Below are 26023 nucleotides of genomic sequence, written 5' to 3' on the forward strand. Positions count from 1 at the left end.
GGAGTGACCGGCTGGCTCCTTAGAATCCACGATACGCAGGATGGTTCCCAGACTAGAGGTGGCACCAATGCCAAGATGGGCTGGTTTGATAGTACCAAGTGGCTCCTGCAATCTGCCATCCAGAAGCGGGGCAGCTTGCTTTTGTTTGCCAGGGAAACGGGTCGAGCTTTGTGTCTGGGGGCCTATGGCTGGGAGTGACCGGCTGGCTCCTGATAAGCTACGATAGGCAGGATGGTGACCAGACCCATGGTGGCACCAGTGCCAAGTAGGGCTGGTTTGATAGTACCAAGTGGCTCCTGCAATCTGCCATCAAAATTTAGCAGGCAAGTTTTGTTTTCCAGGGAAAAGCGCCGTTGTTTTTGTTTGGGGGCCTATGGCTGGGAGTGGCCGGCTGGCTCCTTAGAATCCACGATACGCAGGATGGTTCCCAGACCTGAGGTGGCACCAGTGCCAAGTCGGGCTGGTTTGATAGTACCAAGTGGCTCCTGCAATCTGCCATCCAGAAGCGGGGTAGCTTACTTTTGTTTGCCAGGGAAACGGGCCGAGGTTTGTGTCTCGGGGCCTATGGCTGGGAGTGACCGGCTGGCTCCTGAAAAGCTACGATAGGCAGGATGGTGACCAGACCCATGGTGGCACCAGTGCCAAGTTGGGCTGGTTTGATAGTACCAAGTGGCTCCTGCAATCTGCCATCAAAAACTTGGCAGGCGAGTTTTGTTTTCCAGGGAAAAGCGCCGTTGTTTGTGTTTGGGGGCCTGTGGCTGGGAGTGGCCGGCTGGCTCCTTAGAATCCACGATACTCAGCATGGTTCCCAGATCAGAGGTGGCACCAGTGCCAAGTTGGGCTGGTTTGATAGTACCAAGTGCGTCCGGGAATCTGCCATCCAGAAGCGGGGCAGCTTACTTTTGTTTGCCAGGGAAACGGGCCGAGGTTTTTGTCTGGGGGCCTATGGCTGGGAGTGACCGGCTGGCTCCTGAAAAGTTACGATAGGCAGGATGGTGACCAGACCCATGGTGGCACCAGTGCCAAGTTGGGCTGGTTTGATAGTACCAAGTGGCTCCTGCAATCTGCCATCAAAAAGTTGGCAGGCGAGTTTGTTTTCCAGGGAAAAGCGCCGTTGTTTGTGTTTGGGGGCCTGTGGCAGGGAGTGGCCGGCTGGCTCCTTAGAATCCACGATACGCAGGATGGTTCCCAGACCCAAGGTGGCACCAGTGCCAAGTTGGGCTGGTTTGATACTACCAAGTGCGTCCTGGAATCTGCCATCCAGAAGCGGGGCAGCTTACTTTTGTTTTCCAGGGAAACGGGCCGAGGTATTTGTCTGGGGGCCTATGGCTGGGAGTGACCGGCTGGCTCCTGAAAAGCTACGATAGGCAGGATGGTGACCAGACCCATGGTGGCACCAGTGCCAAGTTGGGGTGGTTTGATAGTACCAAGTGGCTCCTGCAATCTGCCATCAAAAAGTTGTCAGGCGAGTTTTGTTTTCCAGGGAAAAGCGCCGTTGTTTGTGTTTGGGTGCCTGTGGCTGGGATTGGCCGGCTGGCTCCTTAGAATCCACGATACGCAGGATGGTTCCCAGACCAGTGGTGGCACCAGTGCCAAGTCGGGCTGGTTTGATAGTAACAAGTGCGTCCTACTATCTGCCATCCAGAAGCGGGGCAGCTTACTTTTGTTTGCCAGGGAAACGGGCCGAGCTTTGTGTCTGGGGGCCTATGGCTGGGAGTGACCGGCTGGCTCCTGAAAAGCTACGATAGGCAGGATGGTGACCAGACCCATGGTGGCACCAGTGCCAAGTTGGGCTGGTTTGATAGTACCAAGTGGCTCCTGCAATCTGCCATCAAAAAGTTGTCAGGCGAGTTTTGTTTTCCAGGGAAAAGCGCCGTTGTTTGTGTTTGGGGGCCTGTGGCTGGGAGTGGCCGGCTGGCTAATTAGAATCCACGATACGCAGGATGGTTCCCAGACCAGAGGTGGCAACAGTGACAAGTCGGGCCAGTTTGATGGTGCAAAGTGGCTCCTGCAATCTGCCATCCAGAAGCAGGGCTGCTTACTTTTGTTTGCCAGGGAAAGGAGCCGAGGTTTTTGTCTGGGGGCCTATGGCTGGGAGTGACCAGCTGGCTCCTGAAAAGGTACGATAGGCAGGATGGTTACCAGACCCATGGTGGCACCAGTGCCAAGTTCGGCTGATTTGATAGTACCAAGTGGCTCCTGCAATCTGCCATCAAAATGTTGGTAGGCGAGTTTTGTTTTCCAGGGAAAAGCGCCGTTGTTTGTGTTTGGGGGCCTGTGGCTGGGAGTGGCCGGCTGGCTCCTTAGAATCCACGATACGCAGGATGTTTCCCAGACCCAAGTTGGCACCAGTACCAAGTAGGGCTGGTTTGATACTACCAAGTGGCTCCTGCAATCTGCCATCCAGAAGCGGGGCAGCTTACTTTTGTTTGCCAGGGAAACGGGCCGAGGTTTGGGTCTGAGGGCCTATGGCTGGGAGTGACCGGCTGGCTCCTGAAAAGCTACGATAGGCAGGATGTTGACCAGACCCATGGTGGCACCAGTGCCAAGTTGGGCTGATTTGATAGTACCAAGTGGCTCCTGCAATCTGCCATCAAAAATTTGGCAGGCGAATTTTGTTTTCCAGGGAAAAGCGCCGTTGTTTGTGTTTGGGGGCCTGTGGCAGGGAGTGGCCGGCTGGCTCCTGAAAAGCTACGATAGGCAGGATGGTGACCAGACCCATGGTGGCACCAGTGCCAAGTTGGGCTGGTTTGATAGTACCAAGTGGCTCCGGCAATCTGCCATCAAAAAGATGGCAGACGAGTTTTGTTTTCCAGGGAAAAGCGCCGTTGTTTGTGTTTGGGGGCCTGTGCCTGGGAGTGGACGGATGGCTAATTAGAATCTACGATACGCAGGATGGTTCCCAGACCAGAGGTGGCACCAGTGCCAAGTCGGGTGGTTTGATAGTAGCAAGTGGCTCCTGCAATCTGCCATCCAGAAGCGGGACAGCTTACTTTTGTTTGTCAGGGAAACGGGCCGAGTTTTGTGTCTGTGGGCCTACGGCTGGGAGTGACCGGCTGGCTCCTGAAAAGCTACGATAGGCAGGATGGTGACCAGACCCATGGTGGCACCAGTGCCAAATTGGGCTGGTTTGATAGTACCAAGTGGCTCCTGCAATCTGCCATCCAGAAGCGGGGCAGCTGAGTTTTGTTTGCCAGAGAAAAGGCCCGTGGGTTGTGTTTGGGGGCATATGGCTGGGAGTGGCCACCTGGCTCCTTAAAATGCACGATACGCCGCATGGTAACCAGACGCAAGGTGGCACCAGTGCCAAGTCAGGCTGTTTTTGTAGTACCCAGTGGCTCCTGCAATTTGCCATCCAGAAGCGGGGCAGTTGAATTTTGTTTGCTAGAGAAAAGGGCTGTGGTTTGTGTTTGGGGGCCTATGGCTGAGAGTGGCCGGCTGGCCCCTGAAAATCAACGATAGGCAGGATGGTTCCCAGATCCAAGGTGGCACCAGTGCCAAGTAAGGCTGGTTGTAGGGTTCAAAGTGACTCCTGCAATCTGCCATCCAGAAGCGGGACAGCTGAGTTTTTTTTGCCAGAGAAAATGTCCATGGTTTCTTTTTGGGGCATACGGCTGGGAATTGCCGGCTGGCTCCTTAAAATGCTCGATACGCAGGATGGTTCCCAGAGCCAAGGTGGCACCACTGCCAAGTCGGGCTCTTTTTGTAGTACCAAGTGCGTCCTGCAATTTGCCATCCAGAAGAGGGGCAGTTGAGTTTTGTTTGCCAGAGAAAAGGGCCGAGGTTTGTGTTTGGGGGCATATGGCTGGGAATGACCGGCTGGCCCCTGAAAATCCACGATACGCCGGATGGTTCCCAGATCCAAGGTGGTACCATTACCAAGTCGGGCTGGTTTGATAGTCCCAAGTGGCTCCTGCAAACTGCCATCCAGAAGCGGGGCAGCTGAGTTTTGTTTTCCAGGGAAATGGGCCTTTGTTTGTGTTTGGGGGCCTGTGGCTGGGAGTGTTCGGCTGGTTCCTGAATATGTACGATACGTAGGATTGTTCCGAGATCCAAGTTGGCAGCAGTGCCATGTTGTGCTGGTGTGATAGTCCCAAGTGGCTCCTGCAATCTGCCATCCAGAAGTGGGGCAGTTGATTTTTGTTTGCCAGAGAAAAGGTCCGTGGTTTGTTTTTGGGGGCATATGGCTGAGAGTGGCTGGCTGGCCCCTGAAAATCCACGATACACAGGATGGTTCCCAGATCCAAGGTGGCACCTGTGCCAAGTCGGGCTGATTTGATAGTACTAAGTAGCTCCTGCAATCTGCCATCCAGAAGCGGGGCAGCTTACTTTTGTTTGCCAGGGAAACGGGCCGAGTTTTGTGTCTCGGGGCCTATGGCTGAGAGTGACCGGCTGGCTCATGAAAAGCTACAATAGGCAGGATGGTGACCAGACCCATGGTGGCACCAGTGCCAAGTTGGGCTGGTTTGATAGTACCAAGTGGTTCCTGCAATCTGCCATCCAGAAGCAGGGCAGCTGAGTTTTGTTTTCCAGGGAAAAGCGCCGTTGTTTGTGTCTGCGGGCCTGTGGCTGGAGTGGCCGGCTGGCTCCTTTCAACACACGATACGCCGGATGGTTCCCAGACCCAAGGTGGCACCAGTGCCAGGTTGGGCTGGTTTGATAGTACCGAGTGCTTCCTGCAATCTGCCATCAAAATGTTGGCAGGCGAGTTTTGTTTTCCAGGGAAAAGCGCCGTTCTTTGTGTTTGGGGGCCTGTGGCTGGGAGTGGCCGTCTTGCTAATTGGAATCCACGATACGCAGGATGGTTCCCAGACCTGAGGTGGCACCAGTGACAAGTCGGGCCAGTTTGATGGTGCAAAGTGGCTCCTGCAATCTGCCATCCAGAAGCGGGGCAGCTTACTTTTGTTTTCCAGGGAAACGGGCCGAGGTTTGTGTCTGGGGGCCTATGGCTGGGAGTGACCGGCTGGCTCCTGAAAAGCTACGATAGGCAGGATGGTGACCAGACCCATGGTGGCACCAGTGCCAAGTTGGGCTGATTTGATAGTACCAAGTGGCTCCTGCAATCTGCCATCAAAAATTTGGCAGGCGAGTTTTGATTTCCAGGGAAAAGCGCCGTTGTTTGTGTTTGGGGGCCTGTGGCTGAGAGTGGCCGGCTTGCTAATTGGAATCCACGATACGCAGGATGGTTCCCAGACCTGACGTGGCACCAGTGCCAAGTCGGGCTAGTTTGATGCTGCAAAGTGGCTCCTGCAATCTGCCAAGCAGAAGCGGGGTAGCTTACTTTTGTTTGCCAGGGAAAATGGCCGAGGTTTTTGTCTGGGGGCCTATGGCTGGGAGTGACCGGCTGGCTCCTGAAAAGCTACGATAGGCAGGATGGTGACCAGACCCATGGTGGCACCAGTGCCAAGTTGGGCTGATTTGATAGTAGCAAGTTGCTCCTGCAATCTGCCATCAAAAAGTTGGCAGGCGAGTTTTATTTTCCAGGGAAAAGCGCCGTTGTTTGTGTTTGGGGGCCTGTGGCTGGGAGTGGCCGGCTGGCTCCTTAGAATCCACGATACGCAGCATGGTATCCAGACCCAAGGTGCACCAGTGCCAAGTTGGGCTGGTTTGATAATACCAAGTGGTTCCTGCAATCTGCCATCCAGAAGCGGGGCAGCTTACTTTTGTTTGCCAGGGAAACGGGCCGAGGTTTGTGTCTGGGGGCCTATGGCTGGGAGTGACCGGATGGCTCCTGAAAAGCTACCATAGGCAGGATGGTGACCAGACCCATGGTGGCACCAGTGCCAAGTTGGGCTGGTTTGATAGTACCAAGTGGCTCCTGCAATCTGCCATCAAAATTTGGCAGGCGAGTTTTGTTTTCCAGGGAAAAGCGCCGTGTTTTGGGTTTGAGGGCCTGCGGCTGGGAGTGGCCGGCTGGCTCCTTAGAATCCACGATACGCAGGATGGTTCCCAGACCAGAGGTGGCACCAGTGCCAAGTCGGGCTGGTTTGATTATACCAAGTGGCTCCTGCAATCTGCCATCCAGAAGCGGGGCAGCTTACTTTTGTTTGCCACGGAAACGGGTCGAGCTTTGTGTCTGGGGGCCTATGGCTGGGAATGACCGGCTGGTTCCTGAAGAGCTACGATGTGCAGGATGGTGACCAGACCCATGGTGGCACCAGTGCCAAGTTGGGCTGGTTTGATAGCACCAAGTGGCTCCTGCAATCTGTCATCAAAATTTGGCAGGCGAGTTTTGTTTTCCAGGGAAAAGCGTCGTTGTTTGTGTTTGGGGGCCTGTGGCTGGGAGTGGCCGGATGGCTAATTAGAATCCACGATACGCAGGATGGTTCCCAGACCAGAGGTGGCACCAGTGCCACATTGGGCTGGTTTGATAGTACCAAGTGCGTCCGGCAATCTGCCATCCAGAAGCGGGGCAGCTTTCTTTTTTTTGCCAGGGAAACGGGCCGAGCTTTGTGTCTTGGGGCCTATGGCTGGGAGTGACCGGCTGGCTCCTGGAAAGCTACGATAGGCAGGATGGTGACCAGACCCATGGTGGCACCAGTGCCAAGTTGGGCTGGTTTGATAGTACCAAGTGGCTCCTGCAATCTGCCATCAAAAAGTTGGCAGGCGAGTTTTGTTTTCCAGGGAAAAGCGTCGTTGTTTGTGTTTGAGGGCCTGTGGCTGGGAGTGGCCGGCTGGCTCCTTAGAATCCACGATACGCAGGATGGTTCCCAGACTTGACGTGGCACCAGTGCCAAGTCGGGCTGGTTTGATAGTACCAAGTGCGTCCTGCAATCTGCCATCCAGAAGTGGGGCAGCTTACTTTTGTTTTCCAGGGAAACGGGCCGAGGTATTTGTCTGGGGGCCTATGGCTGGGAGTGACCGGCTGGCTCCTGAAAAGCTACGATAGGCAGGATGGTGACCAGACCCATGGTGGCACCAGTGCCAAGTTGGGCTGGTTTGATAGTACCAAGTGGCTCCTGCAATCTGCCATCAAAAAGTTGTCAGGCGAGTTTTGTTTTCCAGGGAAAAGCGCCGTTGTTTGTGTTTGAGGGCCTGTGGCTGGGAGTGGCCGGCTGGCTCCTTAGAATCCACGATACGCAGCATGGTATCCAGACCCAAGGTGGCACCAGTGCCAAGTTGGGCTGGTTTGATAATACCAAGTGGTTCCTGCAATCTGCCATCCAGAAGCGGGGCAGCTTACTTTTGTTTGCCAGGGAAACGGGCCGAGGTTTGTGTCTGGGGGCCTATGGCTGGGAGTGACCGGATGGCTCCTGAAAAGCTACCATAGGCAGGATGGTGACCAGACCCATGGTGGCACCAGTGCCAAGTTGGGCTGGTTTGATAGTACCAAGTGGCTCCTGCAATCTGCCATCAAAATTTGGCAGGCGAGTTTTGTTTTCCAGGGAAAAGCGCCGTGTTTTGGGTTTGAGGGCCTGCGGCTGGGAGTGGCCGGCTGGCTCCTTAGAATCCACGATACGCAGGATGGTTCCCAGACCAGAGGTGGCACCAGTGCCAAGTCGGGCTGGTTTGATTATACCAAGTGGCTCCTGCAATCTGCCATCCAGAAGCGGGGCAGCTTACTTTTGTTTGCCACGGAAACGGGTCGAGCTTTGTGTCTGGGGGCCTATGGCTGGGAATGACCAGCTGGTTCCTGAAGAGCTACGATGTGCAGGATGGTGACCAGACCCATGGTGGCACCAGTGCCAAGTTGGGCTGGTTTGATAGCACCAAGTGGCTCCTGCAATCTGTCATCAAAATTTGGCAGGCGAGTTTTGTTTTCCAGGGAAAAGCGTCGTTGTTTGTGTTTGGGGGCCTGTGGCTGGGAGTGGCCGGATGGCTAATTAGAATCCACGATACGCAGGATGGTTCCCAGACCAGAGGTGGCACCAGTGCCACATTGGGCTGGTTTGATAGTACCAAGTGCGTCCGGCAATCTGCCATCCAGAAGCGGGGCAGCTTTCTTTTTTTTGCCAGGGAAACGGGCCGAGGTTTGTGTCTTGGGGCCTATGGCTGGGAGTGACCGGCTGGCTCCTGGAAAGCTACGATAGGCAGGATGGTGACCAGACCCATGGTGGCACCAGTGCCAAGTTGGGCTGGTTTGATAGTACCAAGTGGCTCCTGCAATCTGCCATCAAAAAGTTGGCAGGCGAGTTTTGTTTTCCAGGGAAAAGCGTCGTTGTTTGTGTTTGAGGGCCTGTGGCTGGGAGTGGCCGGCTGGCTCCTTAGAATCCACGATACGCAGGATGGTTCCCAGACTTGACGTGGCACCAGTGCCAAGTCGGGCTGGTTTGATAGTACCAAGTGCGTCCGGCAATCTGCCATCCAGAAGTGGGGCAGCTTACTTTTGTTTTCCAGGGAAACGGGCCGAGGTATTTGTCTGGGGGCCTATGGCTGGGAGTGACCGGCTGGCTCCTGAAAAGCTACGATAGGCAGGATGGTGACCAGACCCATGGTGGCACCAGTGCCAAGTTGGGCTGGTTTGATAGTACCAAGTGGCTCCTGCAATCTGCCATCAAAAAGTTGTCAGGCGAGTTTTGTTTTCCAGGGAAAAGCGCCGTTGTTTGTGTTTGAGGGCCTGTGGCTGGGAGTGGCCGGCTGGCTCCTTAGAATCCACGATACGCAGGATGGTTCCCAGACCTGAGGTGGCACCAGTGCCAAGTCCGGCTAGTTTGATGGTGCAAAGTGGCTCCTGCAATCTGCCATCCAGAAGCGGGGCAGCTTACTTTTGTTTGCCAGGGAAACGGGCCGAGCTTTGTGTCTGGGGTCTATGGCTGGGAGTGACCGGCTGGCTCCTGAAAAGCTACGATAGGCAGGATGGTGACCAGACCCATGGTGGCACCAGTGCCAAGTTGGGCTGGTTTGATAGTACCAAGTGGCTCCTGTAATCTGCCATCAAAATTTGGCAGGCGAGTTTTGTTTTCTAGGGAAAAGCGCCGTTGTTTGTGTTTGGGGGCCTGTGGCTGGGAGTGGCCGGCTGGCTCCTTAGAATCCACAATACGCAGGATGGTTCCCAGACCTGAGGTGGCACCAGTGCCAAGTTGGGCTGGTTTGATAGTACCAAGTGCGTCCTGCAATCTGCCATCCAGAAGCGGGGCAGCTTACTTTTGTTTGCCAGGGAAACGGGCCGAGCTTTGTGTCTGGGGGCCTATGGCTGGGAGTGACCGGCTGGCTCGTGAAAAGCTACGATAGGCAGGATGGTGACCAGACCCATGGTGGCACCAGAGCCATGTTCGGCTGATTTCAAAGTACAAAGTGGCTCCTGCAATCTTCCATCAAAAAGTCAGCAGGCGAGTTTTGTTTTCCAGGGAAAAGCGCCGTTGTTTTTGTCTGCGGGCCTGTGGCTGGAGTGGCCGGCTGGCTCCTTTCAACACACGATACGCCGGATGGTTCCCAGACCCAAGGTGGCACCAGTGCCAAGTTGGGCTGGTTTGATAGTACCAAGTGGTTCCTGCAATCTGCCATCAAAATGTTGGCAGGCGAGTTTTGTTTTCCAGGGAAAAGCGCCGTTGTTTGTGTTTGGGGGCCTGTGGCTGGGAGTGGCCGGCTGGCTCCTTAGAATCCACGATACGCAGGATGGTTCCCAGACCAGAGGTGGCACCAGTACCAAGTCGGGCTGGTTTGATAATAACAAGTGGATCCTGCAATCTGCCATCCAGAAGCGGGGCAGCTTACTTTTGTTTGCCAGGGAAACGGGCCGAGCTTTGTGTCTGGGGGCCTATGGCTGGGAGTGACCGGCTGGCTCCTGAAAAGCTACGATAGGCAGGATGGTGACCAGACCCATGGTGGCACCAGTGCCAAGTTGGGCTGGTTTGATAGTACCAAGTGGCTCCTGCAATCTGCCATCAAAAAGTTGGCAGGCGAGTTTTGTTTTCCAGGGAAAAGCGCCGTTGTTTGTGTTTGGGGGCCTGTGGCTGGGAGTGGTCGTCTTGCTAATTCGAATCCACGATACTCAGGATGGTTCCCAGACCTGAGGTGGCACCAGTGACAAGTCGGGCCAGTTTGATGGTGCAAAGTGGCTCCTGCAATCTGCCATCCAGAAGCGGGGCAGCTTACTTTTGTTTGCCAGGGAAACGGGCCGAGGTTTGTGTCTGGGGGCCTATGGCTGGGAGTGACCGGCTGGCTCCTGAAAAGCTACGATAGGCAGGATGGTGACCAGACCCATGGTGGCACCAGTGCCAAGTTGGGCTGATTTGATAGTACCAAGTGGCTCCTGCAATCTGTCATCAAAAAGTTGGCAGGCGAGTTTTGTTTTCCAGGGAAAAGCGCTGTGGTTTGTATTTGGGGGCCTGTGGCTGGGAGTGACCGGCTGGCTCCTTAGAATCCACGATACGCAGGATGGTTCCCAGACCCAAGGTGGCACCATTTCCAAGTTGGGCTGGTTTGATAGTACCAATTGCGTCCTGCAATCTGCCATCCAGAAGCGGGGCAGCTTACTTTTGTTTGCCAGGGAAACGGGCCGAGGTTTGTGTCTGGGGGCCTATGGCTGGGAGTGACCGGCTGGCTCCTGAAAAGCTACGATAGGCAGGATGGTTCCCAGACCCATGGTGGCACCAGTGCCAAGTTGGGCTGGTTTGATAGTACCAAGTGGCTCCTGCAATCTGCCATCAAAAAGTTGTCAGGCGAGTTTTGTTTTCCAGGGAAAAGCGCCGTTGTTTGTGTTTGGGTGCCTGTGGCTGGGAGTGGCCGGCTGGCTCCTTAGAATCCACGATACGCAGGATGGTTCCCAGACCCAAGGTGGCACCAGTGCCAAGTTGGGCTGGTTTGATTATAACAAGTGGATCCTGCAATCTGCCATCCAGAAGCGGGGCAGCTTACTTTTGTTTGCCAGGGAAATGGGCCGAGCTTTTAGTCTGGGGGCCTATGGCTGGGAGTGACCTGCTAGGTCCTGAAAAGCTACGATAGGCAGGATGGTGACCAGACCCATGGTGGCACCAGTGCCAAGTTGGGCTGGTTTGATAGTACCAAGTGGCTCCTGCAATCTGCCATCAAAAAGTTGGCAGGCGAGTTTTGTTTTCCAGGAAAAAGCGCCGTTGTTTGTGTTTGGGGGCCTGTGGCTGGGAGTGGCCGGCTGGCTCCTTAGAATCCACGATACGCAGCATTGTTCCCAGACCAGAGGTGGCACCAGTGCCAAGTCGGGCTAGTTTGATGGTGCAAAGTGGCTGCTGCAATCTGCCATCCAGTAGCGGGGTAGCTTACTTTTTTTTGCCAGGGAAACGGGCCGAGGTTTTTGTCTAGAGGCCTATGGCTGGGAGTGACCGGCTGGCTCGTGAAAAGCTACGATAGGCAGGATGGTGACCAGACCCATGGTGGCACCAGTGCCAAGTTGGGCTGATTTGATAGTACCAAGTGGCTCCTGCAATCTGCCATCAAAACGTTGGCAGGCGAGTTTTGTTTTCCAGGGAAAAGCGCCGTTGTTTGTGTTTGCGGGCCTGTGGCTGGGAGTGGCCGGCTGGCTCCTTAGAACCCACGATACGGAGGATGGTTCCCAGACTTGAGGTGGCACCAGTGCCAAGTTGGGCTGGTTTGATGGTGCAAAGTGGCTCCTGCAATCTGCCATCCAGAAGCGGGGTAGCTTACTTGTGTTTGCCAGGGAAACGGGCCGAAATATTTGTCTACGGGCCTCTGGCTGGGGGTGGCTGGCTGGCACCTGCAAAGCTACGATAGGCAGGATGGTGACCAGACCCATGGTGGCACCAGTGCCAAGTTGGGCTGGTTTGATAGTACCAAGTGGCTCCTGCAATCTGCCATCAAATGTTTGGCAGGCGAGTTTTGTTTTCCAGGGAAAAGCACCGTTGTGTGTGTTTTGGGGCCTGTGGCTGGGACTGGCCAGCTGGCTCCTTAGAATCCACGATACGCAGGATGGTTCCCAGACCCAAGGTGGCACCAGTGCCAAGTCGGGCTGGTTTGTTAGTACCAAGTGGTTCCTGCAATCTGCCATCCAGAAGCGGGGCAGCTGAATTTTGTTTGCCAGAGAAAAAGGCTGTTGTTTGTGTTTCGGGGCCTGTGGCTGGCAGTGGCCGACTGGCTCCTGAAAATCCATGATACGCAGCATGGTTCCCAGACCCAAGGTGGCACCAGTGCCAAGTAGGGCTGGTTTCATAGTACCCAGTGGCTCCTGCAATCTGCCATCCAGAAGAGGGGCAGTTGAGTTTTGTTTTCCAGAGAAAAGGGCCGTGGTTTGTGTTTGGGGCCTATGGCTGAGAGTGACCGGCTGGCCCCTGAAAATCCACGATAGGACGGATGGTTCCCAGATCCAAGGTGGCAGCAGTGCCATGTTGTGCTGGTGTGATAGTCCCAAGTGGCTCCTGCAATCTGCCATCCAGAAGCGGGGCAGCTGAATTTTGTTTGCCAGAGAAAAAGGCTGTGGTTTGTGTTTGGGGGCCTGTGGCTGGGAGTGGCCGGCTGGCTCCTGAAAATCCATGATACGCAGCATGGTTCCCAGACCCAAGGTGGCACCAGTGCCAAGTGGGGCTGGTTTCACAGTGTCAAGTGCCTCCTGCAATCTCCCATCCAGAAGCGGGGCAGCTGAGTTTTGTTTGCCTGTGAAACGGGCCGTTGTTTTTGATTGGGGTCTGTGGCCGAGAGTGTTCGGCTGGCTCCTGACAACCCACAATACGCAGGATGGTTCCCAGACCCAAGGTGGCACCAGTGCCAAGTCGGGCTGGTTTGTTAGTACCAAGTGGTTCCTGCAATCTGCCATCCAGAAGCGGGGCAGCTGAATTTTGTTTGCCAGAGAAAAAGGCTGTTGTTTCTGTTTCGGGGCCTGTGGCTGGCAGTGGCCGGCTGGCTCCTGAAAATCCATGATACGCAGCATGGTTCCCAGACCCAAGGTGGCACCAGTGCCAAGTAGGGCTGGTTTCATAGTACCCAGTGGCTCCTGCAATCTGCCATCCAGAAGAGGGGCAGTTGAGTTTTGTTTTCCAGAGAAAAGGGCCGTGGTTTGTGTTTGGGGCCTATGGCTGAGAGTGACCGGCTGGCCCCTGAAAATCCACGATAGGACGGATGGTTCCCAGATCCAAGGTGGCAGCAGTGCCATGTTGTGCTGGTGTGATAGTCCCAAGTGGCTCCTGCAATCTGCCATCCAGAAGCGGGGCAGCTGAAATTTGTTTGCCAGAGAAAAAGGCTGTGGTTTGTGTTTGGGGGCCTGTGGCTGGGAGTGGCCGGCTGGCTCCTGAAAATCCATGATACGCAGCATGGTTCCCAGACCCAAGGTGGCACCAGTGCCAAGTGGGGCTGGTTTCACAGTGTCAAGTGCCTCCTGCAATCTCCCATCCAGAAGCGGGGCAGCTGAGTTTTGTTTGCCTGTGAAACGGGCCGTTGTTTTTGATTGGGGTCTGTGGCCGAGAGTGTTCGGCTGGCTCCTGACAACCCACAATACGCAGGATGGTTCCCAGACCCAAGGTGGCACCAGTGCCAAGTCGGGCTGGTTTGATAGTACCAAGTGGCTCCTGCAATCTGCCATCCAGAAGCGGTGCAGTTGAGTTTTGTTTGCCAGAGAAAAGGGCCGTGGGTTGTGTTTGGGGGCATATGGCTGGGAGTGACCGGCTGTCTCATTAAAAAGATCGGTACGCAGGATGGTTCCCAGACCCAAGGTGGCACCAGTGCCAAGTCGGGCTGTTTTTATAGTACCAAGTGCGTCCTGCAATTTGCCATCCAGAAGAGGGGCAGTGGAGTTTTGTTTGCCAGAGAATAGCGCCGTTGTTTGTGTTTGGGGGCTTGTGGCTGGGAGTGGCCGACTGGCGCCTTAGAATCTGCGTTACGCAGCATGGTTCCCAGACCAGAGGTGGCACCAGTGCCAAGTTTGGCTGGTTTGATAGTACCAAGGGGCTCCTGCAATCTGCCATCCAGAAGCGGGGCAGCTTACTTTTGTTTGCCAGGGAAACGGGCCGAGGTTTGTGACTGGGGACCTATGGCTGGGAGTGACCGGCTGGCTCCTGGAAAGCTACAATAGGCAGGATGGTGACCAGACCCATGGTGGCACCAGTGCCAAGTTGGGCTGGTTTGATAGTACCAAGTGGCTCCTGCAATCTGCCATGAAAAAGTTGGCAGGCGAGATTTGTTTTCCAGGGAAAAGCGCCGTTGTTTGTATTTGGGGGCCTGTGGCTGGGAGTGGCCGGCTGGCTCCTTTGAACCCACGATACGCATGATGGTTCCCAGACCCAAGGTGGCACCAGTGCCAAGTCGGGCTGGTTTGATACTACCAAGTGCGTCCTGCAATCTGCCATCCAGAAGCGGGGCAGCTTAATTTTGTTTGCCAGGGAAACGGGCCGTGGGTTTTGTTTGGGGGCCTATGGCTGAGAGTGGCCGGCTGGCTCCTGAAAATCCACGCTAGGCAGCATGGTTCCCAGATGCAAGGTGGCACCAGTGCCAAGTCGGGCTGGTTTGATGGTGCAAAGTGGCTCCTGCAATCTGCCATCCAGAAGCGGGGCAGCTGATTTTGTTTGCCAGAGAAAAATTCCGTGGATTGTTTTTGGGGGCATATTGCTGGGAGTGGCCGGCTGGCTCCTTAAAATGCTCGATACGCATGATGGTTCCCAGGCCCAAGGTGTCACCACTACCAAGTCGGCCTGCGGTTTTAGTATCAAGTTCATCCTGCAATTTGCCATCCAGAAGAGGGGCAGTTGAGTTTTGTTTGCCAGAGAAACGGGCCGAGGTTTCTGTTTGGGGACATATGGCTGAGAGTGGCCGGCTGGCCCCTGAATATCCACGATACACAGCATGGTTCCCAGATCCAAGGTGGCACCAGTGCCAAGTTGGGCTGGTTTGATAGTACCAAGTGTCTCCTGCAATCTGCCATCCAGAAGCGGGGCAGCTTACTTTTGTTTGCCAGAGAAATAGGCCTAGGTTTTTGTTTGGGGGCCTGTGGCTAGGAGTGGCCGGCTGGCTCCTAAGAATCCACGATACGCAGGATGTTTCCCAGACCCAAGGTGGCACCAGTGCCAAGTCGGGCTGGTTTGATAGTACCAAGTGGCTACTGCAAACTCCATCAAAAAGTTGGCAGGCGTGTTTTGTTTTCCAGGGAACAGCGCCGTTGATTTTGTTTGGGGGCCTGTGGCTGGCAGTGGCCGGCTGGCTCCTTAGAATCCACGATACGCAGGATGGTTCCCAGACCCAAGGTGGCACCAGTGCCAAGTCGGGCTGGTTTGATTACACCAAGTGGCTCCTGCAATCTGCCATCCAGAAGTGAGGCAGCTAAGTTTTGTTTGCCAGAAAAAAGGGCCGTGGTTTTTGTTGGGGGCCTGTGGCTGGGAGTAGCCGGCTGGCTCCTTAAAATCCACGATACGCAGGATGGTTCCCAGACCCAAGGTGGCACCAGTGCCAAGTTGGGCTGGTTTGATAGTACCAAGTGGCTCCTGCAAACTGCCATCCAGAAGCGGGGCAGCTGAGTTTTGTTTTCCAGGGAAATGGGCCTTTGTTTGTGTTTGGGGGCCTGTGGCTGGGAGTGTTCGGCTGGTTCCTGAATATGTACGATACGTAGGATTGTTCCGAGATCCAAGTTGGCAGCAGTGCCATGTTGTGCTGGTGTGATAGTCCCAAGTGGCTCCTGCAATCTGCCATCCAGAAGTGGGGCAGTTGATTTTTGTTTGCCAGAGAAAAGGTCCGTGGTTTGTTTTTGGGGGCATATGGCTGAGAGTGGCTGGCTGGCCCCTGAAAATCCACGATACACAGGATGGTTCCCAGATCCAAGGTGGCACCTGTGCCAAGTCGGGCTGATTTGATAGTACTAAGTAGCTCCTGCAATCTGCCATCCAGAAGCGGGGCAGCTTACTTTTGTTTGCCAGGGAAACGGGCCGAGTTTTGTGTCTCGGGGCCTATGGCTGAGAGTGACCGGCTGGCTCATGAAAAGCTACAATAGGCAGGATGGTGACCAGACCCATGGTGGCACCAGTGCCAAGTTGGGCTGGTTTGATAGTACCAAGTGGTTCCTGCAATCTGCCATCCAGAAGCAGGGCAGCTGAGTTTTGTTTGCCAGAGAAAAGGGCCTTGGTTTGTGTTTGGGGGCATATGGCTGGGTGTGGCCAGCTGGCTCCTTAAAATGCACGATATGCAACATGGCTCCCAGACCCAAGGTGGCACCAGTGCCAAGTTGGGCTGGTTTGATAGTACCAAGTGGCTCCTGCAATCTTCCATGATCACGTGGAGAAATACTTTCTGGTTTCAGCCTCATGCTCTTTCTTCTCTCCCTCAACTTCTCTATCACCTCTCATCTGGTTCACATGCGCTGTCTTCAAGGTCCACAGGCTACTTTTCACAGAATCTTCTGGCCTGATGAAGTAAGAATGATGAATAGAACAGAGCTGGGATCTATTTTCCAGTTTGGATAAAATGCATTCTGCACACAAATCCAAGGAGAACGGGCTGCCCCGATGCCCAGAAAATCTTTCACTCCTGCTAGTGTTCTACGTCAACCGCAACTTAGTCTGAAAGAAAAGCTTTTTCTCTGAGAGCATCTGAGAGGTTTGCATGAAGCACTGATATCTGACATATGCAATTTTGAATAGGAGAGGAAAAAGAAAATGGCAAGGAGTTTTTAATTTTAGTGGTTTCAATTTTAATTTCCGTGCACTTTTTCAAAACTTGTCAGCTCAAATGCCCATCAACATCTTTTAGTCATCTGTAAGTCAGTATTCATATAAAATGTGCTTCAAATCCAAAGAATTTCAAATTTGCACTCCAAGCTTCTATGCCTAGATTTATGATTTCCTACACATATTAGATGAAAGGAAGGCCTTTTTTACTGTGGGAGTGCTGGAACACTGGAACAGGTTGCCCAGAGAAGTTGTGGGTGTCCCATCCCTGAAAGTATTCAAGGTCACCTTGGACGGGGCTTGGAGCAGCAACAAAGGAGAAGCTTGATGGTAGAGAAACAAAGTTGGACTATAGAAGAAACTCGGATTGAAGTATAGGATCAAGTTTTCTCTCAGCTCTTGGGGTAAATTCAAAGTTGTACAAAATGACATTTATCTGTGCTATTCACTACTGTAACAGAAAGTTTCATGAAAACTGTACAGAAGATAGTAAATTTTAAAAGAGATAAGAATTACAGCATAAAATCCATGGGATAGGTTACAACATGAGACACTCTCTAAGAGAAAATCTCTGTGTTTCAGCACTTCATCGGGGTAAGATTTCATGAAGTGCCAAAGAAGGCGGCAAAATATCATTCGGGACATTATTTACTGGAATTCAGCCTGGCCATTAGTAGGAACTGCCTTTGAACATATCATGTAGATATACCACACACACTTTCCCTTCACTGAAAAATTACTGTTTACAACAAATAAGCAATTGACGATCAAAATTGATTGAAAGCATCTTAAACATGTCAAGTATTTCATTGTAGATGATCTGTGATCCAAATGCTTCTTCCACCTTCGAGAGGGACAGAAGAATTCTTCCATATCATGATGGTTTAAAATTGTATCAACCAATGTTTACTGCTGAAAAGATATCATCTATTTTTTTCTATTTTTGGAAGAAAATATTCCTAGACATACAACAGGTGAGAACTAAGTAATTTTAAAGAAACAAATGAAATGAAAATATTCTGTAAATAGAATGAAATGAAAAGCTGTGTTTTAAATAGGAGCTAAATATTAAACAGAATTTTTGTACCAGGCATTTGAATTACTGCACCAGCTCTTTTGCCCATCAAGAGAGGCATTTAGCATTTCAGTCTTTTCCAAGGTGTTCATGATCTGCTATGCTGATCTCTGTGTGTGCCTAGGTGTGTGTGGAGGGGGGGGCATATGAAGGGGAGTGTGTATGTTTGCTTTACAATTGTTGTGGCAGATTCATGCCTCAGCTCCACATTTTGTTTTAAAAAGGTCACACCGAGTGGATATGAAGTTTACTATCAACAAGAGATCGATTCCCAAATCATCCATTTGACTCTCCCTTATAAATCATGTGCTTTGTTGCATATTTTATCAAATATACTTTCAAGCCAGATGGAGGAAGGAGGATGTGGGAATCCCTCCACCATCTTGCAACTTTTATGTAAGTAGGTTTTCAAGAAAATCATCATTTCTCTTTTAAATATGTCTGGAACAGGCATGATGGTAGTGTCAACCTGTTGGAGTTTTTGTTGCTGGAAGAAGTTGTACAAAAGGATTGGTTTTTACATTGACCAGTTACTGAATCAAGCGCAGGAATACATTGGAAATTTAGCTGGGGGTTCCTTTTCCCAGCAGACTACTTCTAGAACGAGCTTGTACACTGAAGCTGACTCTTTTGCTCTCTTTTTGTTTCTTTCCTATTTTCTTGGCTTCTTTGCCACTATCTAGACAATTTTGGAACTTTGTTCCCAACTAAAATGGTTTCAATAGTCTGATTGTGATCATACATTTTTACAAGGAATTTTTAAAATCTTTCCTCGAGTCCAGAAAGTCAAGGACTTAGATCTTTTTCTTCCCTTATCAATATTGCCATGAAATTGATAAATAAAGACCAACTCTTTATTTTTGTTTTTAACCCACGTAGATAATTCCCATCCATTAATCCATTTTGTGGACCAATAGCTGCCATTCTGATGGAAGCTGTCACTTCTTAACAATAGGCATTCTGTGACTATGTTGACAGCACTTTGGGTGAAGATCCTAACTGGTCTTAGATATACATAGGGAGAAATTTGCTCAGCCAGTGTCAGTCTTAAGCATGCGTATCAGAAGATCTTTCTAGAGCTGGGAATTTTCCCATGAAAGGGATTCAGTTAGGGAAGAGACACTTGTGCCAGAGTTTTACATTCTTCTTGAACACTGCTTAAGGAACTTAGATGCCATGTCCATTTGGATCTCTGTCTGCACAGAACTTTGTCATGCCAGTGCTTTGAAATGCATCTTGAAGAGAATTCACTAGCACAGAATGAAAGAGAGTGGAAGGGGTTGGTGGGGCTAACCAGGCCCAACCCCCTGCCTAAACCAGGATACCTAGAGCCTCTTGCCCAGGATTCTATCTGGGTGTACTTTTAATGTCTTCAAAGATCCAGGCTCCACAATCTTTCTGGGCAGTCTGTGCCGTGGTTCAGTCACCCTGACAGTAAAGAAACATTTACTGATGTTCAAAGGCAATCTCCTGTATTTCAGTGTGTGCCCACTGCCTCTTGTCTTTTCCCTCAGCATCACTGAAAAGACACTGATTCCCTCCCCTTTGCACTATTGCTTCCATATGTATGTGTGATGCCATGTAGAGGTACGTCAAAAACCTCCCTGAAGCCCAGGCAGATAATATTCCCTTCATCTACCAGTCAAGTTGATTCATCAGAGGAGTTTAAAGTGATGTTCAGCATGAAATTCCCCTGAAAAATCATGCTAACTACATTATTTGGTCATCTGTCATGTGCCTGGCAAGGATTTCCAGGAAGAGCTGCTTCATCAACTTCCTGGGGATAAAAAAGAGGCTGGCTGGTTTGTACTATGGCGAGTCCTCTTAATTGCCTTTTTTGAAGATGGGTGTCATTTGCTAACATCCACTCTTTAGCCTCTCTTGTCGTCTACATCTTAGCAAAACGCTTTTCCACTATGTCTGGCTAGGAAAAACTGTGCCAGCACAGAAAACATCTCCCATCGTGTTCTAGAAGTTGCACGGATGTCTGCCAAGTGTTTGGCAGGAAGAAAAGAAAAGTTGTCCAAAACAGCTTCCAATCGAATGTTCCTGTGATTGGAAAAGTCAGGAGAGTGCAAAGGTACTGTTTTCTATCAGTTGGCAAGGTGCGCACACAATCCCAGTGTTGTACAGCTTGCTTCTTCACCTTCCCGAAGCTGCCGCTCTCGCCGGCTGCCGGAGCCCAAGAAGCGGCTTCTTCGCGCAAAGACGATTGTGCCGCTCACAGGGCTCTCCTTAGCGCGGCTTCTGCCGAAAGACGCCCGGCAGCGGCTCTTACCTCCGGAGAGCATCCTACCTTCCTCTTTAGCTCCTCTTCTCATCTACACCTCGGCAACAAGCTTTTCCACTATGTCTGGCTAGGAAAAACTGTGCCAGCACAGAAAACATCTCCCATCGTGTTCTAGAAGTTGCACGGATGTCTGCCAAGTGTTTGGCAGGAAGAAAAGAAAAGTTGTCCAAAACAGCTTCCAATCGAATGTTCCTGTGATTGGAAAAGTCAGGAGAGTGCAAAGGTACTGTTTTCTATCAGTTGGCAAGGTGCGCACACAATCCCAGTGTTGTACAGCTTGCTTCTTCACCTTCCCGAAGCTGCCGCTCTCGCCGGCTGCCGGAGCCCAAGAAGCGGCTTCTTCGCGCAAAGACGATTGTGCCGCTCACAGTGCTCTCCTTAGCGCGGCTTCTGCCGAAAGACGCCCGGCAGCGGCTCTTACCTCCGGAGAGCATCCTACCTTCGTCTTTCGCGTCTTTTGTAGTCTACATCTTAGCAAAACGCTTTTCCACTATGTCTGGCTAGGAAAAACTGTGCCAGCACAGAAAACATCTCCCATCGTGTTCTAGAAGTTGCACGGATGTCTGCCAAGTGTTTGGCAGGAAGAAAAGAAAAGTTGTCCAAAACAGCTTCCAATCGAATGTTCCTGTGATTGGAAAAGTCAGGAGAGTGCAAAGGTACTGTTTTCTATCAGTTGGCAAGGTGCGCACACAATCCCAGTGTTGTACAGCTTGCTTCTTCACCTTCCCGAAGCTGCCGCTCTCGCCGGCTGCCGGAGCCCAAGAGGCGGCTTCTTCGCGCAAAGACGATTGTGCCGCTCACAGGGCTCTCCTTAGCGCGGCTTCTGCCGAAAGACGCCCGGCAGCGGCTCTTACCTCCGGAGAGCATCCTACCTTCGTCTTTAGCTCCTCTTCTCATCTACACCTCGGCAAAAAGCTTCTCCACTATGTCTGGCTAGGAAAAACTGTGCCAGCACAGAAAACATCTCCCATCGTGTTCTAGAAGTTGCACGGATGTCTGCCAAGTGTTTGGCAGGAAGAAAAGAAAAGTTGTCCAAAACAGCTTCCAATCGAATGTTCCTGTGATTGGAAAAGTCAGGAGAGTGCAAAGGTACTGTTTTCTATCAGTTGGCAAGGTGCGCACACAATCCCAGTGTTGTACAGCTTGCTTCTTCACCTTCCCGAAGCTGCCGCTCTCGCCGGCTGCCGGAGCCCAAGAAGCGGCTTCTTCGCGCAAAGACGATTGTGCCGCTCACAGTGCTCTCCTTAGCGCGGCTTCTGCCGAAAGACGCCCGGCAGCGGCTCTTACCTCCGGAGAGCATCCTACCTTCGTCTTTCGCGTCTTTTGTAGTCTACATCTTAGCAAAACGCTTTTCCACTATGTCTGGCTAGGAAAAACTGTGCCAGCACAGAAAACATCTCCCATCGTGTTCTAGAAGTTGCACGGATGTCTGCCAAGTGTTTGGCAGGAAGAAAAGAAAAGTTGTCCAAAACAGCTTCCAATCGAATGTTCCTGTGATTGGAAAAGTCAGGAGAGTGCAAAGGTACTGTTTTCTATCAGTTGGCAAGGTGCGCACACAATCCCAGTGTTGTACAGCTTGCTTCTTCACCTTCCCGAAGCTGCCGCTCTCGCCGGCTGCCGGAGCCCAAGAAGCGGCTTCTTCGCGCAAAGACGATTGTGCCGCTCACAGGGCTCTCCTTAGCGCGGCTTCTGCCGAAAGACGCCCGGCAGCGGCTCTTACCTCCGGAGAGCATCCTACCTTCGTCTTTCGCGTCTTTTGTAGTCTACATCTTAGCAAAACGCTTTTCCACTATGTCTGGCTAGGAAAACCCGTGCCAGCACAGAAAACATCTCCCATCGTGTTCTAGAAGTTGCACGGATGTCTGCCAAGTGTTTGGCAGGAAGAAAAGAAAAGTTGTCCAAAACAGCTTCCAATCGAATGTTCCTGTGATTGGAAAAGTCAGGAGAGTGCAAAGGTACTGTTTTCTATCAGTTGGCAAGGTGCGCACACAATCCCAGTGTTGTACAGCTTGCTTCTTCACCTTCCCGAAGCTGCCACTCTCAGGAGGTAAGAGCCGCTGCCGGGCGTCTTTCGGCAGAAGCCGCGCTAAGGAGAGCCCTGTGAGCGGCACAATCGTCTTTGCGCGAAGAAGCCGCTTCTTGGGCTCCGGCAGCCGGCGAGAGCGGCAGCTTCGGGAAGGTGAAGAAGCAAGCTGTACAACACTGGGATTGTGTGCGCACCTTGCCAACTGATAGAAAACAGTACCTTTGCACTCTCCTGACTTTTCCAATCACAGGAACATTCGATTGGAAGCTGTTTTGGACAACTTTTCTTTTCTTCCTGCCAAACACTTGGCAGACATCCGTGCAACTTCTAGAACACGATGGGAGATGTTTTCTGTGCTGGCACAGTTTTTCCTAGCCAGACATAGTGGAAAAGCGTTTTGCTAAGATGTAGACTACAAAAGACGCGAAAGACGAAGGTAGGATGCTCTCCGGAGGTAAGAGCCGCTGCCGGGCGTCTTTCGGCAGAAGCCGCGCTAAGGAGAGCACTGTGAGCGGCACAATCGTCTTTGCGCGAAGAAGCCGCTTCTTGGGCTCCGGCAGCCGGCGAGAGCGGCAGCTTCGGGAAGGTGAAGAAGCAAGCTGTACAACACTGGGATTGTGTGCGCACCTTGCCAACTGATAGAAAACAGTACCTTTGCACTCTCCTGACTTTTCCAATCACAGGAACATTCGATTGGAAGCTGTTTTGGACAACTTTTCTTTTCTTCCTGCCAAACACTTGGCAGACATCCGTGCAACTTCTAGAACACGATGGGAGATGTTTTCTGTGCTGGCACAGTTTTTCCTAGCCAGACATAGTGGAGAAGCTTTTTGCCGAGGTGTAGATGAGAAGAGGAGCTAAAGACGAAGGTAGGGCGCTCTCCGGAGGTAAGAGCCGCTGCCGGGCGTCTTTCGGCAGAAGCCGCGCTAAGGAGAGCACTGTGAGCGGCACAATCGTCTTTGCGCGAAGAAGCCGCTTCTTGGGCTCCGGCAGCCGGCGAGAGCGGCAGCTTCGGGAAGGTGAAGAAGCAAGCTGTACAACACTGGGATTGTGTGCGCACCTTGCCAACTGATAGAAAACAGTACCTTTGCACTCTCCTGACTTTTCCAATCACAGGAACATTCGATTGGAAGCTGTTTTGGACAACTTTTCTTTTCTTCCTGCCAAACACTTGGCAGACATCCGTGCAACTTCTAGAACACGATGGGAGATGTTTTCTGTGCTGGCACAGTTTTTCCTAGCCAGACATAGTGGAAAAGCGTTTTGCTAAGATGTAGACGACAAGAGAGGCTAAAGAGTGGATGTTAGCAAATGACACCCATCTTCAAAAAAGGCAATTAAGAGGACTCGCCATAGTACAAACCAGCCAGCCTCTTTTTTATCCCCAGGAAGTTGATGAAGCAGCTCTTCCTGGAAATCCTTGCCAGGCACATGACAGATGACCAAATAATGTAGTTAGCATGATTTTTCAGGGGAATTTCATGCTGAACATCACTTTAAACTCCTCTGATGAATCAACTTGACTGGTAGATGAAGGGAATATTATCTGCCTGGGCTTCAGGGAGGTTTTTGACGTACCTCTACATGGCATCACACATACATATGGAAGCAATAGTGCAAAGGGGAGGGAATCAGTGTCTTTTCAGTGATGCTGAGGGAAAAGACAAGAGGCAGTGGGCACACACTGAAATACAGGAGATTGCCTTTGAACATCAGTAAATGTTTCTTTACTGTCAGGGTGACTGAACCACGGCACAGACTGCCCAGAAAGATTGTGGAGCCTGGATCTTTGAAGACATTAAAAGTACACCCAGATAGAATCCTGGGCAAGAGGCTCTAGGTATCCTGGTTTAGGCAGGGGGGTTGGGCCTGGTTAGCCCCACCAACCCCTTCCACTCTCTTTCATTCTGTGCTAGTGAATTCTCTTCAAGATGCATTTCAAAGCACTGGCATGACAAAGTTCTGTGCAGACAGAGATCCAAATGGACATGGCATCTAAGTTCCTTAAGCAGTGTTCAAGAAGAATGTAAAACTCTGGCACAAGTGTCTCTTCCCTAACTGAATCCCTTTCATGGGAAAATTCCCAGCTCTAGAAAGATCTTCTGATACGCATGCTTAAGACTGACACTGGCTGAGCAAATTTCTCCCTATGTATATCTAAGACCAGTTAGGATCTTCACCCAAAGTGCTGTCAACATAGTCACAGAATGCCTATTGTTAAGAAGTGACAGCTTCCATCAGAATGGCAGCTATTGGTCCACAAAATGGATTAATGGATGGGAATTATCTACGTGGGTTAAAAACAAAAATAAAGAGTTGGTCTTTATTTATCAATTTCATGGCAATATTGATAAGGGAAGAAAAAGATCTAAGTCCTTGACTTTCTGGACTCGAGGAAAGATTTTAAAAATTCCTTGTAAAAATGTATGATCACAATCAGACTATTGAAACCATTTTAGTTGGGAACAAAGTTCCAAAATTGTCTAGATAGTGGCAAAGAAGCCAAGAAAATAGGAAAGAAACAAAAAGAGAGCAAAAGAGTCAGCTTCAGTGTACAAGCTCGTTCTAGAAGTAGTCTGCTGGGAAAAGGAACCCCCAGCTAAATTTCCAATGTATTCCTGCGCTTGATTCAGTAACTGGTCAATGTAAAAACCAATCCTTTTGTACAACTTCTTCCAGCAACAAAAACTCCAACAGGTTGACACTACCATCATGCCTGTTCCAGACATATTTAAAAGAGAAATGATGATTTTCTTGAAAACCTACTTACATAAAAGTTGCAAGATGGTGGAGGGATTCCCACATCCTCCTTCCTCCATCTGGCTTGAAAGTATATTTGATAAAATATGCAACAAAGCACATGATTTATAAGGGAGAGTCAAATGGATGATTTGGGAATCGATCTCTTGTTGATAGTAAACTTCATATCCACTCGGTGTGACCTTTTTAAAACAAAATGTGGAGCTGAGGCATGAATCTGCCACAACAATTGTAAAGCAAACATACACACTCCCCTTCATATGCCCCCCCCTCCACACACACCTAGGCACACACAGAGATCAGCATAGCAGATCATGAACACCTTGGAAAAGACTGAAATGCTAAATGCCTCTCTTGATGGGCAAAAGAGCTGGTGCAGTAATTCAAATGCCTGGTACAAAAATTCTGTTTAATATTTAGCTCCTATTTAAAACACAGCTTTTCATTTCATTCTATTTACAGAATATTTTCATTTCATTTGTTTCTTTAAAATTACTTAGTTCTCACCTGTTGTATGTCTAGGAATATTTTCTTCCAAAAATAGAAAAAAATAGATGATATCTTTTCAGCAGAAAACATTGGTTGATACAATTTTAAACCATCATGATATGGAAGAATTCTTCTGTCCCTCTCGAAGGTGGAAGAAGCATTTGGATCACAGATCATCTACAATGAAATACTTGACATGTTTAAGATGCTTTCAATCAATTTTGATCGTCAATTGCTTATTTGTTGTAAACAGTAATTTTTCAGTGAAGGGAAAGTGTGTGTGGTATATCTACATGATATGTTCAAAGGCAGTTCCTACTAATGGCCAGGCTGAATTCCAGTAAATAATGTCCCGAATGATATTTTGCCGCCTTCTTTGGCACTTCATGAAATCTTACCCCGATGAAGTGCTGAAACACAGAGATTTTCTCTTAGAGAGTGTCTCATGTTGTAACCTATCCCATGGATTTTATGCTGTAATTCTTATCTCTTTTAAAATTTACTATCTTCTGTACAGTTTTCATGAAACTTTCTGTTACAGTAGTGAATAGCACAGATAAATGTCATTTTGTACAACTTTGAATTTACCCCAAGAGCTGAGAGAAAACTTGATCCTATACTTCAATCCGAGTTTCTTCTATAGTCCAACTTTGTTTCTCTACCATCAAGCTTCTCCTTTGTTGCTGCTCCAAGCCCCGTCCAAGGTGACCTTGAATACTTTCAGGGATGGGACACCCACAACTTCTCTGGGCAACCTGTTCCAGTGTTCCAGCACTCCCACAGTAAAAAAGGCCTTCCTTTCATCTAATATGTGTAGGAAATCATAAATCTAGGCATAGAAGCTTGGAGTGCAAATTTGAAATTCTTTGGAT

Source organism: Melospiza melodia, chromosome 3 (assembly GCF_035770615.1).
Source record: "Melospiza melodia melodia isolate bMelMel2 chromosome 3, bMelMel2.pri, whole genome shotgun sequence".
NCBI lineage: Eukaryota > Metazoa > Chordata > Aves > Passeriformes > Passerellidae > Melospiza > Melospiza melodia.